At 38.2% G+C, this 17146-nt stretch overlaps 1 long non-coding RNA gene across 1 annotated transcript; it reads right to left on the minus strand.

The window, feature by feature from the left end:
* Window positions 1–774: 774 nt before the first annotated feature.
* LOC308658980 lies at window positions 775–3863 on the minus strand. The gene is made up of 3 exons (XR_014024265.1): window positions 3815–3863; window positions 1692–1788; window positions 775–800 (listed from the first exon to the last, which is right to left on the minus strand). It is a non-coding gene; the product is annotated as an uncharacterized lncRNA (long non-coding RNA).
* Between the last annotated feature and the right edge of the window lie 13283 nt (window positions 3864–17146).

The raw sequence follows: 17146 nt of genomic DNA on the forward strand, positions 1-17146 counted from the left end.
TTAGATTTATTCTTAAGAATAAACAAATATCTCTCATAAGAAGAAGTACAAATGACTAATAAATATATGAAAAAAATGTTCAACATCTTTAGCTTTCAGGGAAATGCAAATCAAACTACACTGAGATTTCATCTCACTCCAGATAAAACAGCAATTGTTAAGAATACAAATAACAATAAATGCTGGTGAGGATGCAAGGGAGAAAAAAAAACACAGTTGGTGGGCATCTAAATTAGTACAATTGCTATGGAAACCAGCATGGAAGTTCCTCAAAAGACTCGGAGTGGAACCACTATATGATCCAACTTTGCAACTCCTCAGTCTTTACCCAAAACAAAAATAAAATAAAGTCAGCATACTCTAGAGATACAGGCATACACAATCATGTTTACAGCAGCAGAATTCACAGGAGCCACATTGTAGAACCAGCCTAGGTGCTGTCAATACATGAATGGATAAAGAAAATGATCTATACGCACAATGGAGTTTTATAGAGCCATAAAGAGAATGAAATTATGTCATTTGCAGGAAAATGGCTGGAACTGGAGAACATCATGTTAAATAACATAAGGCAAACTCTGAAAATCAAGGGTGATATGTTTTCTCATATATGTGGAAGCTAGAGATTTAAAAAAAATTTAAGTGTATATGTCAGAAGGGGGGGGTGTCTCATGAATATAAGGAACCCAGTAGGGCAGACAAAGGGGACCAGGAGCAGAGAGGGGGGAAGGGAAAGTGATACAGGGGAATGAGATCATATTATGTTATTTCACCAATTACTGTAGTGTTTACCTCAGTTCCTATAAAAACAGTAAATATATGTCTAATGGTTCAGATTAGAAATACAAATGTTATAATTTGATAAAATTTGAGTAATGTAAAAATAAAAGTCAGAAACACCTGAAATAAAACCATTTAAAATGTAAATACCCCAATTAACATTTTGCAATGTCTTTAAAAAATGTGTTTAACATTTCCTGTGATCAAAAAGAATATTTTTCCCATAAACTGTAAAAAATTTCAGATGCTAGAATTTCAAAATTAACAGCTTTTAATATTATTAACAAAGGGTTCTTCAAAATAAAAATTCTGAAAAACCTGCAATTAGGCAACTTAATCCTAAATATAATTATTGAAAAACCAAAATGAGTACAAGGCTATTTTCTACTTGCTTCACTACCCAAACTGGTAACTTTTATGCTTAAAAAGAAAAAAAGAGAGCATGTAAAACTTGTGGTTGAAATAATGATTTCAAAATCCCACAAAATTAGAACAAGAAAAATTCAGAGTAAACCATTTAAGTTGAGAAAATAATAAAGAACATAAAACTGTTCATTAAAGTATATTTAAAATTTCACATTGTAATCACAAATTAATGGTTATTTGCAAATCATAACATCAAAAACAGCTACTACTAATACTTATTAAACTTTCTGTGCAAAAAAACTATGCTAAATTCTTTACTTATTTATTCATCCAAAATACTTAAAGAAGAATATTGTCATCACCTGCATTTACAGTGAGAGAAAATTAGGACTTAGAGAAGTTGTTTTAAGGTCAACCTCCAAAGAATTATTGGACAAAGAAAACAGCAGTAATGACTCCTAAATCTGTTCATTTTCATATGGAAACAAATTCCCTTTTAGTTCATATTTAAAGAAAACACATTGGTCTTAATTTTACAAATTCACCTTTCACCTGAGTATCATCCTTGGCCTTGTACTCAGTGCTCTTAATGGCCAATTCCACACCATAACCAGAGAGATGAACTGGCTCCCTTCTGGGATTCTGCAGATAAAGCAAGTATTCCATCATTACTACCTAGCTTGTTATAAGCCAGGTGCAGTGGCACACGCCTGTAATTCTAGCAACTCGGGAAGCTAAAGCAGGAAGATAGTAAATTGGAGAGCAGCCTCAGCAACTTAGCAAGACCCTTCTCAAATAAAAATTTAAAAGGCTGGTGATATAGCTCAGTGGTAGAGTGGTAGAGTTCAACCCCCAGTACAGCCCCCCCCCAAAAAAAGTTTGTTATGTGTCACAGCACACTTGACTGTACACCATTAACATTGCATCTATTAGATATCACTTAAGATCATGTACTTAAAATATCTTTAGCTTATTTTTTTAAGGATATTAACTGTGTGTTCAAGAGAGTTTGCTACATACCAACAGTAATAAAAGCACTTATCTACCATTAAAATATTCATTCTATTTTTGGAAAAAAAAATCAATTACAACTTTATGTTTCTCCAGAAAATCCTAGCCTCCTTTACATATTGCATCTCCAGGACTGTGAGAATTAAAATTCCAATGTAGAAGCAAAAATCAGATGAATGGACAGTTGAAAGGGCAAAGATTCTAAACCATGTGAGAAAATGGAGAATGAAAACAAGTAGCTCTAGAACCTACATACAGAGCAGGGTTGAAAACTGGTGAGGTCTCAAACCCAGAAGGGCTTTGTTAGTACCATATGTGTATATGTATGTTTTTTACTGAATTTTTTTTTCTTTTTGGTAATGGGAATGAATTCAAGGGCATGCAACCACTGAGCCACATCCTTAGCCCTATTTTGTATTTTATCTAGAGACAGCATCTCACTGAGTTTAGTTTAGCGCCTTGCTTTTTGCTGAGGCTGGCTTTGAAGTGGAGATCCTCCTGCCTCAGCCTCCTGAGCCGCTGGGATTACAGGCATGCACCACAACACCCGGCCTTTTTTTTTTTTACTAAATTTAAATGCTTCTGGCAGGGCATGAGCTAACAAAATGCCACAGGCTCATCACCATACTAATAAATGATGGTCCTTTTAAACTTGTTTTGTTTTGTACTAAGGTTTGAACATAGGACATTGCACAGGGCTATGTAAGCCCTGAGTTACATCCCCAGCTCTTTTTATTTCATTTTGAAACAAGGTCTTACTAAGTTGCACAAGCTAGCCTCAAACTTGAAATCCTCCTGCCCAACCTCCACATAAGCTAGGATTATAGGCTTGCAGAACCATGCCTGGCCCCTTCAGACGTTTAAATTTCAAAACCAACAAGGGTCTAGCAAGAAGAAAGAGGGAGAAAAGTTGTTTAAAACTCGACTTTGATAAAATTTGTTTCTGCTCATTTAAATTTTCATTTAAAATTTTATTTTACTTGTACAGATTTAGCACCCAATGTTCACCAAACTCATCATTATACACAAACCTTGAAGGCTAACAATCTTAACATAAAAATATTTTAAATGCTAAATGTTACAAAAAGCTTAATTTTAAATCAATTCTGCCTGATTTCACCTCTTTAGAAATCTTCCTTTTCCTACAAATGAAAAGGTGCCAAAAAGGAAAATAAAAAAGGTATGTAAAGGAACTGAATTCAAGAATCAATTTCATAGTATGACAGCCATATTAAATTTAACGAAGATTATTTACATGATTAATTGTGAAATAAAATGCACACTTTATTAAGCCACTTTTTTAGTAAAATTGTTTTATATTTCTTCAAAAAGGTAAGCCAGGCAATGTCTATGCACAAATAATAGATCTGATAAAAATTATTTGATTTTTCAAAAAGAAGTTCAAATAACTAAATTATTTTTAAAATATTTTTTTAGTTGCAGATGAACACAAAACCTTTATTTTGTTTATTTATTTTTATGTGGTGCTGAGGATTGAACCCAGTGTCTCACATGTGTTAAGCAAGCAAGCACTCTACCTGTGAGCCACAACCCCAGCTCCTAAGTTATTTCATAAAAAGGGAAATTATGAGCTTATGTTCTAAGGTCATGGAAGGCAAATTAATATACAAAAATTAAAAAATAATTCAATACTTACAGATAAATAATGTCTGAATACATAATTGATTTTGCCTAAATTGCTTTTTGGTATAAGTTGGTGGTGGAAATTAGAAAAGTTCTCATAGCCAATTTCAGAGTAGAAAATCACCACTGGGCTTTCAGGATTGGATGAGGGATATCTGTGATCTCCTTTGAACAACAAAGGTTTGGGTCTGGAAATAAATATTGAAAGCTCAAAATTATCAAGTTAAAAAAGATTTTAAACATTAAAAAAGGTACAAAATGTAAAGTATAGCTAAATGACTTAAGTAAAGATTATAAGAATCTTTATATAAATGGTATCACAGTCTTAGTCTTCACTTGGTAAGAATATTGTAAGGTGCAAGCCTGACTTGTTCATGATTACAAAAAATAAAAATACATTATATAAATACTAACTATAAATACAAACACAGATTAATAATTGTACCAATTCCTAGAGAAGGGGTAAAGGCAAGAAAAATAATACATATCCAAATCTCTCAGTACTAACTCTGCAGGATATTTTTTACCATATAAAAATGATCATTCTTTTGTCTAAAAACCTAAGTACAAATACTGCAAAAAGCTTCAAAGTTGATGCCAATTATAGCAAGTCTCTCCTGTACCATTGCAACTATTACAGTCTTTCCACTAATGGATCTAACATTTCTGTTTCCTCACATGTTTTAAAATTTCTAAAAAAAAAAATCCCTAAGGGTGATCATGATACTAATAGATCTTAATGTACTACCTACTAATCCCTACTATGATGCATTCAACAGAATGAAAAGACATATGAATGAAGTTGTTCATTGTAGCCTTTTTAGAAGAGCAGAAAGAAATAAAAACAAAAAATGGAAAAACCATCAGTAAGACATTTTTATAAAAGTTTTATGCCTGTGTTTAAAACACTGAGGTACACCTAAATGTACCAAATGGAAAGATGCCTCTTACCATGAAAAAAATCCAATAGGATAAATGCCAAATTATGAAAAATACTTATAGCCTCTCAGAAGAGGAGACACCATTGCTCTCTTTATAAAGGTCTGCATTATGGTTATAACAGATTAAAGTTTTTTAAAGAATTTTAAGTTATTAATTTTGTTTGCTCAAGAGAGCACCATTTTACTATGCAGCCATTCTTGAATGTTCTTGACTTGACCCTGAGCTACCTAGAACATACATTTAATACAGTGGTTGTCACCTCACTAAGAGCACTAATGTCATTTGGTGGGCAGACACAGCTGGGCACACAATGTCCATAAGGAGAGTCACACCACCAAAAATGTCATTAGCATTTCTGATAGAGCAGACCTCCACTATATTATATTTACAGCAGCATTAGAGGAGGTACTGAGGGTTTGCTGCTACCACCAGACAGCAAAGTAGGTACTCATTATTGCTGTTTATTACAGAAACCTAAACCTCTTTAGGCAAAGAAGCCAAATTTGGTGGGGTGGAGGTTGGTTTTGATTTTTTTTTACAGTACCAGGGATCAAACCTATAGCCTTGTGCATAATAAACAAGAGCTCTACCACTGAGCTGTGCTATACCTCCAGACCAATTTCATTTTAAAATCAGGTTGCAATTATCTTTTACTTTGTCTTAAGCTAATAATATCATGAGAGATCATTATCATTAATACTATTACTTTAGGCACTAGATTTTATACACACAGTTTTCCTGCTAAGCTAATGGCAATAAGTTAATATAGCTCAGACAGTAGTACTAAATCAACAGGAATATTTATACTGTTATTATCTCCATTTTGAAGAGAGAATAGGAAAGATAGTACTTTGCTTCATTTTGCAAAATTATTTTAAGTGATGGAAACAAGATTCACATCCAGTAACTCTGGTTTCAGAATCCACACTATAAACTATTACACCTATAGACTATAAAATAGAAAAGAAAAATCAGAAGGAAGACTTAGTACAGGGAAAAAAAAACACACAAAAAAAATGCATGACACTTAAATTAAAAAACACAAAATCTACCTCTCAGATGCTGTAAGTAGAAGAGTCTCCAAAGTATGAAAATCACAGGTCTTCTTTCCATGAACTGAAAAAAATGAATCACATCCTTCTGGTGGAGGCTCATTAGCTGCTATCTGTTGTAGAAGACAATATGGATAATTTTTTACAGCTTCTTACCAAAGTCAAGTTAAAAACATGTATGTTCTAAATATGTGATTAAATTATAAAAAGATATCACCAATAAAGGGAAAACTAACATCTACTCAACACCCACTCTGAGCCAGGCAAGTAAGAGGTTTCCAGGCCAGTGCTCTTCGTATACACTCAGTTCCTCCCACATCAGAAGGTAGGTGCTAGTAGTTCTCCAAAATAAATGTTAAAATTACATCTTGGAAGACATTGAAAGATATCTATGGAATGAATATAGAATGTAGCATGTAAAAAATGAAGCTCAAAATGTCAATTTTAAGTGCCAAGGTATAATTATGCTGTTCTAATTAAAGATAATATGTAAATTAACATTAAGCCCCTCACTGAATAGGAAGAATTACAGACTCTAAAAATTAATTGAGTAAAAAAAAAAAAAAGCCCTTCAGATGGAAAGGAAAATTATATGCACTGCACAAAGATATTCAAGAACAAGGCTGAATGAGACATGAGTTTTTGTGTGGAGTGGGTGAAACACATTTAACACCAAAGGAATAAAAGAGACAATGAACTGCAACTTTAAGGAGAAGAACTCTGAAGAGTTGTATGACAGATAGGAAAAGGAAAAGATATAATGACAAGCCCTGGTTTGTACACTCGTATCATCTATGTAGCATACTAATGTTAAGATGTCCTTTTCTATATATGTAATACAAATAATTGAGAAAGACGGGGAGAAATGGAAAGTCTGTTATAAAAAAACTGAAAATATTAACGTTTTCATTACATTCTTCTATTTTTATTAATTATTTTTTTTAAAAAAGTACGAACCAAAAAAAGAATAATATAACAAATCCTCACATTCCCATCACCCAAATTCAGTAAATATCAACTGGTTGTCAATCTTATTTCATCCACCTTTCCACCATACTCCACTTTGACACAATTCCCAAATAACTTATTTATAATGTTTTATTTATAAAGTCTCTTATTTATATCAATAAGAGAGATCTTTTTTAAAAATATACCACTATCATACTTTTTTTTAAATCTTCTACAAAGATGACAAATGGCTTCATAGTTGTTCAATCTTCCTAATTTACTCCACAAAAACAGAGTAACTAAACAGCAAAGCTCCATGAGAAGACATTTCTATGACACAAAATACAATAAGACCTGCAAACATGCAGAGGTCATGTAGTGGGAAATAACAGAGGATGTAAAGATCCTTCGAACAACAAAACTCCAAAACAGACAATAGCTTCTCAATGGAAAGGAAGGTGGCCCAATGATTTCTGTCCAACTAAGCAACAGGTGAGCATGAAGCATCAGTAGTAGAGCTGAAAAGGGCTGGGGAGATATAGCCACTCTGTATAATCTCTCAAAACTCATGAGCTAAGACTCTCTTTCAGGACAGAGCTCCACTGAAAGGAGAAACTGCTGAAAACTTGAGGAGGCCAGATACACACAAACCATGGAAGAGAAGGTCCAAATAAAGATGCAGGAAGCGGGGCTGGGATTGTGGCTCAGCAGTAGAGCGCTCGCCTAGCATGGGCAGGACCCGGGTTCAATCCTCAGCACCACATAAAAATAAAGGCATGTGTTGTTTCCATCTACAACTAAAAAAAAAAAAAATATATATATATATATATATATATATATATATATATATATATATATATATTTAAAAAAAAGAAAACACTAAGGTTATAAAAAAAAGATGCAGGAAGGGAACAATAATGAGATCTCAAACAACAAGCCATTGTATTTTCTTAACACCATATAAAATCAATAGCAGGGGGAGCAATGTTAATTTCTAATAGCTAAGAAAAACTAATCTCACAACAAAATGAGCAGAAAAGTGTCTATATCAAATCCCATACAAAACTATTGTAAAGGGGGGCTGGGGATGTGACTCAAGCGGTAGCGTGCTCGCCTGGCATGTGTGCGGCCCGGGTTCAATCCTCAGCACCACATACCAACAAAGATGTTGTGTCCGCCAAAAACCAAAATAAATAAATAAATAAATATTAAAAAAAAAAGCATTGTAAAGGGCATAAAAAGAAATAGAATTAACATTTATAGACGAGCATTATACAACAGAAATTACAGGGATAGAAATCATCCACATCTGCCCAGAACAGTGGCACAAATTTATAATCCCAGAGACTTGGGAGGCTGAGGCACCAAGATCCTAAATTGAAGCCTCTGCAATTTAATGAGACCCTGTCTCAAATTTTTAAAAAAAGGGCTGTGGATGAAGCTCAGTGGTAAAGCATCCCTGGGTTAACTCTTATTACCACAAAAAAGAAGAGAGAGCGATTATCTATTCTGTACTGTCCAAAGTGGTAGCTACTTGCCTTATGTGGCTTCTGAGCACTTGAAATGTGGCAAATTCAAGTGAAGAGGTAATTTTTTTTATTTAACTTTAATTGATTTATATTTAAAAGGCCACACGTTGCCAGGGCCTACCATATTGGACAATATAGCTAGGGGCAATAAAACCATGTCAGAAATATACAGCCAGAAGATAGATTAAAGATGTAATCTATTACAAACAAGTTAAAATGTATTAAGATGATAATACAATGGATTGTGGCTCAGTGTAGAATGCTTGCCTGGTACGTGTGAGGCCCTAGGTTTGATCCTTAGCACCATATAAAAATAGATAAATAAAATAAAGGCATTGTGTCGATCTACAACAAAATAATAAAAAAAGATATTACAAGACATAAAAAATAACTTTAAGTTAGAAAAACTCACAAATGAGGTGATAAAACTCAAGAAAGAATTTTAGAGATTTAAAAAAATCATTTTAGAAATAAAAACTAAGCTAGAAAGAATATGAAAATAAACACAACAAGTAAAGATTTAAATTAAAGTAGCTCAGCCAAGCACAGAGGCACATGCCTGTAATCTCAGCAACTTCCAAGGCTAAAGCAGGAGGATCAAAAATTCAAGACCAGCCTGGGATGCTTACTTAGCAAGACCCTGTATCAAAAATAAAAAGGCTAGAGATGTAGCTCAGTGGTTGAGTGCCCCTGGGTTCAATCCCCAGTACTGAAAAAAAAGAAAAGAAACTAAGAGTAGCTCAAGGTTACAGCACTTGGCTAGCATGTGTGAAGCCCTATGTCTGATCCCCTAGATTCAATCCCCAACACCACAAAAACAAATCCAAAAAATGGGGCTGGGGATGTGGCTCAAGCGGTAGCGCGCTTGCCTGGCATGCATGCGGCCCGGGTTCGATCCTCAGCACCACATACAAACAAAGATGTTGTGTCCGCCGAGAACTAAAAATAAATAAATAAATATTAAAATTCTCTGTCTCTCTCTCCCTCTCTCTAAAAAAAAAAACAAACAAACAAACAAAAAAAAAAAAGAAGTTAGAGATAATGGCTGGGAGTATAGCTCAGTGCATGCTTAGCACACATAAGGCCCTGGGTTTGATTCCCAGCACAAGACAGAGAAATAAAGAAACAAAAGCAATTTTCTTAAATTTAAAAAAGAAAAAAAGCTGGGCACACACAGTAATCACAGAGGCTCAAGAGTCTAAGGCAGGAAGATGACAAGTTCAAAGACTCAGCAATTTAGTGAGAATCCAAGCAACTTAGCAAGACCCTGTCTCAAAATAAAATGTAAAAAAAAGGGCGAGGGTCAGTGGTTAAGCACCCCTAAGTTCAATTGCTGGTACAAAAAAAAAAAAAAAAGAAAGAAAGAAGACATTCAAGAGAATAGGATTAACAATGAAGATCAGCAAAGAAAAATCAACATATTTATATGTGTTATTCAAATATATATATGAATCACTGGAGAAAATATGTAAAAGGGGAAAGAACAAATTATAATGTAAAAAAAAATCTGAAATAAAGAAACTATTTGAAATTCTGTACTAAAAGCACATATTGTATACCAAATAATATTGACCCATAAAAATCACCACTAAGTTATATTCTTTTTTTTTTTTAGAGAAAGAGAGAGGGAATTTTAATATTTATTGTTTTGTTTTCGGCGGACACAACATCTTTATTTGTATGTGGTGCTGAGGATCGAACCCGGGCCGCACGCATGCCAGGTGAGCACGCTACCACTTGAGCCACATCCCCAGCCAATATTCTAGTAAATTATAACTTAAAAGAAAAAATCCTCTGGACTTAATAGACAAAAAGAGGATTGAGAATATAGCTCAGAGGTAAAGAAGCTGACTCATATGAATAAGGCCCTGGGTTTGATTTCAGCACTACTTATGGACAAAAAAATAGCGCAAAAAAACTTTCAAGGGAAAGAAACTGAGATTATTATCACATTATATGTGGAAGACTATGATGAAAGAGAAATGAATGGTTAAGATATCCAAGAAATGAAAATATGAACCAAAGTTTTATATCTAGACTTCAAGTGCAAAGGGCACATAGAAACAATTACCTTAACATACAAAAACTGAGTAAATATTATTCCCATGAGCCATTCTTGAGGAATCTGCCAATAGCAACATCAAAAAAGCTAAATAATTAGAGACATTTGCCTAGACTGGTGGTGAGTAATAAAGATATAATTATAGAACTAAGATGAAATGAGTTAGCCTAAAGTAAGCCAAAAAAAAAGTATCAAAACAAAAAGGAAAAGGACTGGGGATGTAGCTCCGTGGCAGGGCAACCCCTGGGTTCAATCTTTAGTATCACAAACACACACACACACACAAAAAACAAAAAAAACAGTAGAATAGTGATTACCAAACTTACTACAAAGGTACAGCAATCAATGTGGTACTGGAAATAAAGATAGAACAAAAGACTAGAAGAGAGAGCCCAGAAGTAAATGTTTGCATATATGGTCAACCGATTTATATATCAAATTATGATATGAACTACTATCCAGAATATATAAAGATTCCTACAACTCAACAAAAATCAAACAATCTGATTCAAAAATGGGCAAAGGAGTTAAAAAGACATTTCCCCAGAGAAGATATGCAGAATGACACTAAATAGATAAAAATGTTCTACATCATTGGTCTTAAAGATAACACAAATCAAAACCACAAGAACAAACCACTACAAACTCATTAGAATGGCCAATTTAAAAATCAGGAAATACAAAGTGTTGAAGAAGATGTGGAGATTAGAACCCTCATGTATTATTAATGGCAATGTAAAACGATGTGGCCAACAGTGAAATAACATCTTTTTTTGTGAGGTGAAAAAAGTTCTGAAGATGCATTAATGCACCTAGTATCAATAAATTGTACACTTAAACTTAAGAGCAGCAAAAATCATAAGTGTTATATGTATTTTACCAAAATAAAGGAGAAAATAAACAAAAACCTAAATGGTTAAACTAGAAGGATGATATTGAATTCTGGTAAATAAAGGCAAAGAATCAAGTAGGTGTTCTGCCTTTCCTATGTTGAACAATATCACCGAACAATACCAGATTAGGATATATATCACATTCCAGAAACAAATGAATATGAAATGACAGGATGAATCACCACTTTACAACCCCCAAAGAATTAATAGATTTAGCACAGGGCAATAATGACTGCTAAATCAGAAAAAAAGAAACCAATTATTAGGTGTCTCTAAGAACAGAACATTACCTATAGACTGAACAAAGACCCAATTCTGATCAAGCTTCTGGACTCAACTGCCAATTTGTAGGAAACAGACAACAGAGGAAAAAGTTGAACTGTGTCAGAAGTATGTGATCAACAAAATATAGTCCATGAAAAAAAAAATCTACAGTGCAAACACTCCAAGTCATACAATGGAAAAAGATATCAAATTTTCTAACACTAGGCAAAACTAACTAAATTGAGTCAATGTGCATGCTTACACAGTAAAATGATAGAGAATCATAGGAGAAGATTCCAACAGAACATGACAATGTGGTTCCTTTCAGAAGACAGAAGGTGGCTGTGATGGGGTCAGAGCACATGCAAACAGCAAACCCTCCACAATCCTTGTTTGAAAACTCAGTCCTGGCTGATCGATTGCCTTTCCCAAAGTGGCGGTGGGGAGGGACACAGTCACTCTGGAGTCCCCTCGCTCACCACCAAACTGAACAGTTAGTCCCGTTCCCAGTCGTACATGAGATTAGTCACAGGATATTTCATTTTAAACCCAATGGAATGTTTTTCCTAAATCAGACAAGACTCTTTCAATGTTTATGGCTGTTTTCTTGGAATTCTTTTTGGCTCTGGGAGGGATTCGAAAATTAAATGCATTTTCTTTTGGTGACCTGGGGCCGAGCTAAGTGAGATGAGACCCTAGGTTTGAGCCAGTGGTAACTTGTCAGGCTTATTCCAAGAAGAATGTCCCATTGGCCAGCCCTCCCCAGCACCTGCAGCCCACCCCGGTGGCCAGGCCAGGCACCTCATCCCCACAGCCTTCCTTCCTCTAACTGGCTGGCGAGTGTGCTGTGGGAAATTGGAGAGGCAGCAGGAATGTTTTACAAAATAAAAAAGGTGGGGGTGAGCCTGAGCCCAGGGGAAGAGATGTGCAGGGCTCACCCAGGGCCCCTCTGCACAGCGGAGGTTTCCTTTCGCCTGGGGGTGGGTGAAACCAGAGTGATCTTGGCAAGGTAATGTGGCCAGAGTCTACAGGATTTTTCTGATATGGCAGATTGCTGTTTCTCTTGTCCTTCTTGTAGACAGAGTGATGAAAAGTGGGCTGGTCATAGAGAAATGGAGAGAGGCGTTCACAGAGAAGTGAGGTAATGCAAGACAAGCGTGGTTCATCGCCCAGCAACCAACACTCTTATTCTTCAAAGTTGCCGTGTCTTCCCTGTAGACTCATAGGACCCTAAAGGTGTGCTTTTCCCTTTTAAAATCCCAATTACCCTTTTTATCCATGGATCTAGACCCACCTCAGTTGAGAAGCAAGATAGCTAGTGGCCCAAACTCTGAAGCCAAACCAACTAAATGTGAATCCAGCTTCAGCCACTTATTAGCTTGTTGTGCCTTTGGAACAGTTTCTTAATGTCTGTGTCTTAGATTATTCAGTGAGAAAAGGTGAAAAATGGTAGCATTCAGCTCAGAGGGTTGTTGAGAAGATTAAATGAATTATGCGAACTGCTCAGACAAATCCCTGAGGCACACACAGCAGGTTCTAGAAAAGTGCTTGCTGTTATTCAACCTGACTTGATCCAAAGGTTGATAGCACCACAAGTCGTGTTTCTAGTAGAACTCTTTCTACACAAGAACCAGAGTGTCCGGGAGCATGGGGCAGACTGTGGATGAGCAGGGATTGGGTTTAGATGGCCACATGTCCCCTGCAGAGGACGGAGCCCTGCAGAACCAATGGGGCTATAGTCATTATAACAGATTCTCACTTCTGTTTATCAAGGTTCTGTTAGGATGCATTAGACTGGAAACAATGGAAACATCCATTCAAACTGGCTTAAACATTCAGGAACGTGTTGTATCTCCCGTGCAGAAAGTCCAGACGAACATCTAGCTCATCAAGAACAGTGTTCTTCCCCTCTCCACTCTGCTGTCCAGAGCTGGTGTTACCCACGGTGGCTTCCTGCTTGATTGTAGTATGACTGGCAACAGCAGTCAAATGAGCCATCTCTGTTATATCCATCAGGAGCCAACACAGGGGATACTTCTCGAAGCCCTCCATTAAGGAGGCTCTAGGTTTGCTCCTCAGCACCACCAAACAATGAAGGCCAAAGTTTCTCAGAAGCCTCTGATCAACCTGTTCCCATGTTGCGTTGTCTTCTACTGAGTCACGTGCTCATTCTGGAACCTGTCATTGCCAGAAGGATGAAGTTGTCCCTGGGGATCTGTGGTCAACTCACAGAATGACCCACCCAACTGCCCTCCACAGGGGAAGAGCAGGTGCACACTAGGGAGCTGGTCTCGCCGTCCACTGCTCAGCCAGGTGGGAGGCCCCCACGGTAGGTGGCGATTAATGCTCAGGGCATTATGACTTTCCAGGGAGTCCAGAAAGTCCCACAATGTTGGTTAATTCTGTAGACCATTCTGCATGATGACACCTCTAGGAATGAAGTGCTAAAAACACGATATTGAAAAATACATGGTGATGAACATTGCTGCACAAAGCCCTCAGCTTTGACGTCAGTATTGTCTTGGAGGGGGGTCCCAAGTAGAGAGAGGGTCTTGGATTAGACAGTGCTTCAACACGCTCCCTTAATCCTCCCCCAACAATATCCAGTGAGAACAGGGTTACTTCAGTCTAGTTCACCATTGTACCCTCACTGCCTCACCAAGAGGGACTCAGTATTTATTAAATGCATGGAAGTCCCATCTCCCCACCCCATTTGCAAAAAAAAAGGATTTCTGAGCTTGTCTCTTTTTATTAACTTGTATTTGTGCCCTTTGTTCTTCTCCCCTTAAATATTTTCTTTCTGCTCCCTTGGAGGTCTTGGAATTAACTGCTTCCTCTAGGAGGGATAAGGGCTTTCATTTGTTGAGTGCTGGCCTGCCCAGTGTGAAGGACATTAGTCTCACGAAGTCTCTTTCCACACCAAAGTCCTCAGCTTGGGCTTAAATATTGTCTTGGACTGCACACAATTTTTCCACACTCTCCCTTAGTACAGTTGGCATCTTATTTGATATTCACTCAATTTTCTAAGGTAGGTTTATAGGTGAAAAAATGCTCTCCCAGGAACCAGGTAATCTGTAAACAGAAATGGAGTGGACCTGGAGCCCAGAAGTGAGAGGACCAGAGCTTCCCCTCCCAACCACTCTCTGGGGGCTTTCAGACTTCCAAAGCCCACCCAGCTGGCAGCAGGCCTCAGCCTCAGACAGTCACTCAGTGAAGTCACTCAGCCCCCATCTGAACAAAGCGTGAGGTCAGCAGGGGTCCCGGGCAACCTGCGTGGCCTGGTTCTCTTCACCACCAGCCAGCTCAGTGACTGGCACCCTGGCCCTGCTGAGGGTCTCCATGCCTCTTGGGGTCTGTTCAAGAACTGGTCTGAGGGTGCAGGGTTCTCCCAGGCTATCAGGGAGCACCACGACACTGGACTCTTCCTCTTCCATTAAAAGAATCGTAAAAATCCTGACCCTTGCCTGGAGGCATAAGGATGGAACACTTTACAGCTGCTCGTTATGGGTTCTGTCCCTCGGAGCAGGCTCTAAGGGCTTCTGGCTGGGCCACACGTAGACACACAATCTGTTCCACACAGTTCTGGCCACTTTCCCCCAGAGCCTGGCCAACTTGAGGGCCAGTGTGTGGTCACTGGTCTAGTGGGCTAGCCATTGCAGGAACTGGCAGAGCTGGAGGCTGGAAACCAAAGACAACTGCTGACATTAAGAGACTATGGGGTGGGGTCCAAATCGGGGCATTAGCCACAGTCACAGGAAAGAAAAGTCCTGACAATTAAATAAAGCAGGGCAGAGCGAAAGCTAGTTCCGTTACCAGTCCTAAAGACTCAGAAGGTGACATCTCCCTGCCACCAAAGCAGGGCTCCCAACTGGGTGAATCAGCTCTATGGTTGAGAGGGCACAGTTTTATCTAGCTCTCTGTGGTAGAACTGTAAGCCACTTGCTGCCACCTTCTGTTTCTTGCACATCCTTTCCCCCTTTCCCTTCGTCCTATGTGGGCAGGAAGATGAGGGGAGTAGCACCCCATTCTCTCCTTGGTTCAGCACCCAGATTTTTCCTTCCTATTCTTTCCTCCAGACTTTCAGGGAAACCAAAGAGCCTGGAAGACTCAGGATACAAAGAAGAGAATTTCCAAAGGAATCAGGGAGAACACATGCATCTTCTTTATAGGAGGTAAAAAGGCAGCCGAATGTCTTCTCTCATCCCTCAGGTTTGATACAAAGCAAACTGGGAAGATAGGAAGATGTGATAAAGAAAACAACACCCAAGAAGTTGACTTTAATAAATCCAAGCAGGTGAGTGAACACAATAAATGTGAATGGATCAAAGCTTTCAGGTTAAAGGACAAAGATTTCCACATGGGATTGAAAGTAGCCCCAAACTGGGTGTATGGTACTTAGAAGACATACCTGAGATAAAATGAAATAAGAAGGTTAAAAATAAACAGGTGTTAAAACGACTAGAGGGTGGTAACAGGGGAAGTGACTACCAGGCCTGTCTCCCTATCTCTGAGAAGTAATGATTTTTAAAAATATATCTTGCTTGTCTCCACCCTCAAGGTGACCTTGAGGAAAAGTTTTTAGAAAAACGTGTCCTGGTTGGGATCTCCAGGGCCAATTCCATGTTAAAGCTTTTCCTGCATTCACCCCCTCCACTGAAGTCTGAAGCAGATGGTTCCATCTGTATCCTCTCTGTTTATGAAGGCAAAGATGTTGAATTAAAAACAAGTTTGGAAGTCTCCCCATGCTTCTTCCCACTACCACCCCGGAAAATGACTTCAAGCTGGTCAGTCTGGATGATCTACAAGGCAAGAGGTCAAGTGTGGGCTGCAGAACTAACTTTGTGAGCAAGCCCGCAGGGCTGCCCACTTAGCATCCAAGAGAATCCAGCACAAAAGGAACATGGCAGCAACCGCCCAGGACCTGATACTCAAATGTGTGTATGAGCAGAGAATCCACGGACAGGTCTCTGTATCTGGGATAACCCTTTAATATTGTGTATAAAGTAGGCATCTATGGCCTCCCCCAATCTAGAACTGGGTTCATAACTTTTCAACATATTTTCAAACAGATTCATGTCTTCAAAGCATCTTAGAGCCACTGACTGGTGTTATAATTTCCAAACTCAAAATGAAAGTCAGTGGTCAGCATCCTTCAGGGCCTCCCCAGTCAGGAAGTGGGGTTCTGTGGCTTTATGCAGCTCAGAGCTATTCCTGCTGAGCAGAGCCCAGCCCTTGGCCAGCAAGGGTGAAGGGAGGCTGTGGTAATGGCGTGAGGAGAGGGACATGGATACAGCAAGGAGAGCAATGCTCTCTGATGGCCCTGTCATCTCCCAGGCCCCTTGGATGAACTGTGCTCTTAGATTTGGGCATCTGATTTTCATCTTAGCTCCCCAAGGGCTTCTCTCTGCATTCCAGGCTGAGGGTAACGGGGTGAAAGGGAAGAAAACAACAGATTTAAGAACTGGATTAGTATCAAATACCAGGTCAAAACAAACTCAGCTCCATCTTAACTTGTCCGGGTAGAGTGAGGCTGGTGGGGACCTGATTCCAGCACTTCACACCTGTCCCCCTGATGAATCCAAGGTCTGAAGTGGGCACCTTATGAAGGACAGGACTGGGGGCAGGGAGGCCCCATGGCCAGCTGAAGTCTGGGAA

This window comes from Spermophilus citellus (genome assembly GCF_964194105.1).
Source record: "Spermophilus citellus genome assembly, chromosome: 10".
NCBI lineage: Eukaryota > Metazoa > Chordata > Mammalia > Rodentia > Sciuridae > Spermophilus > Spermophilus citellus.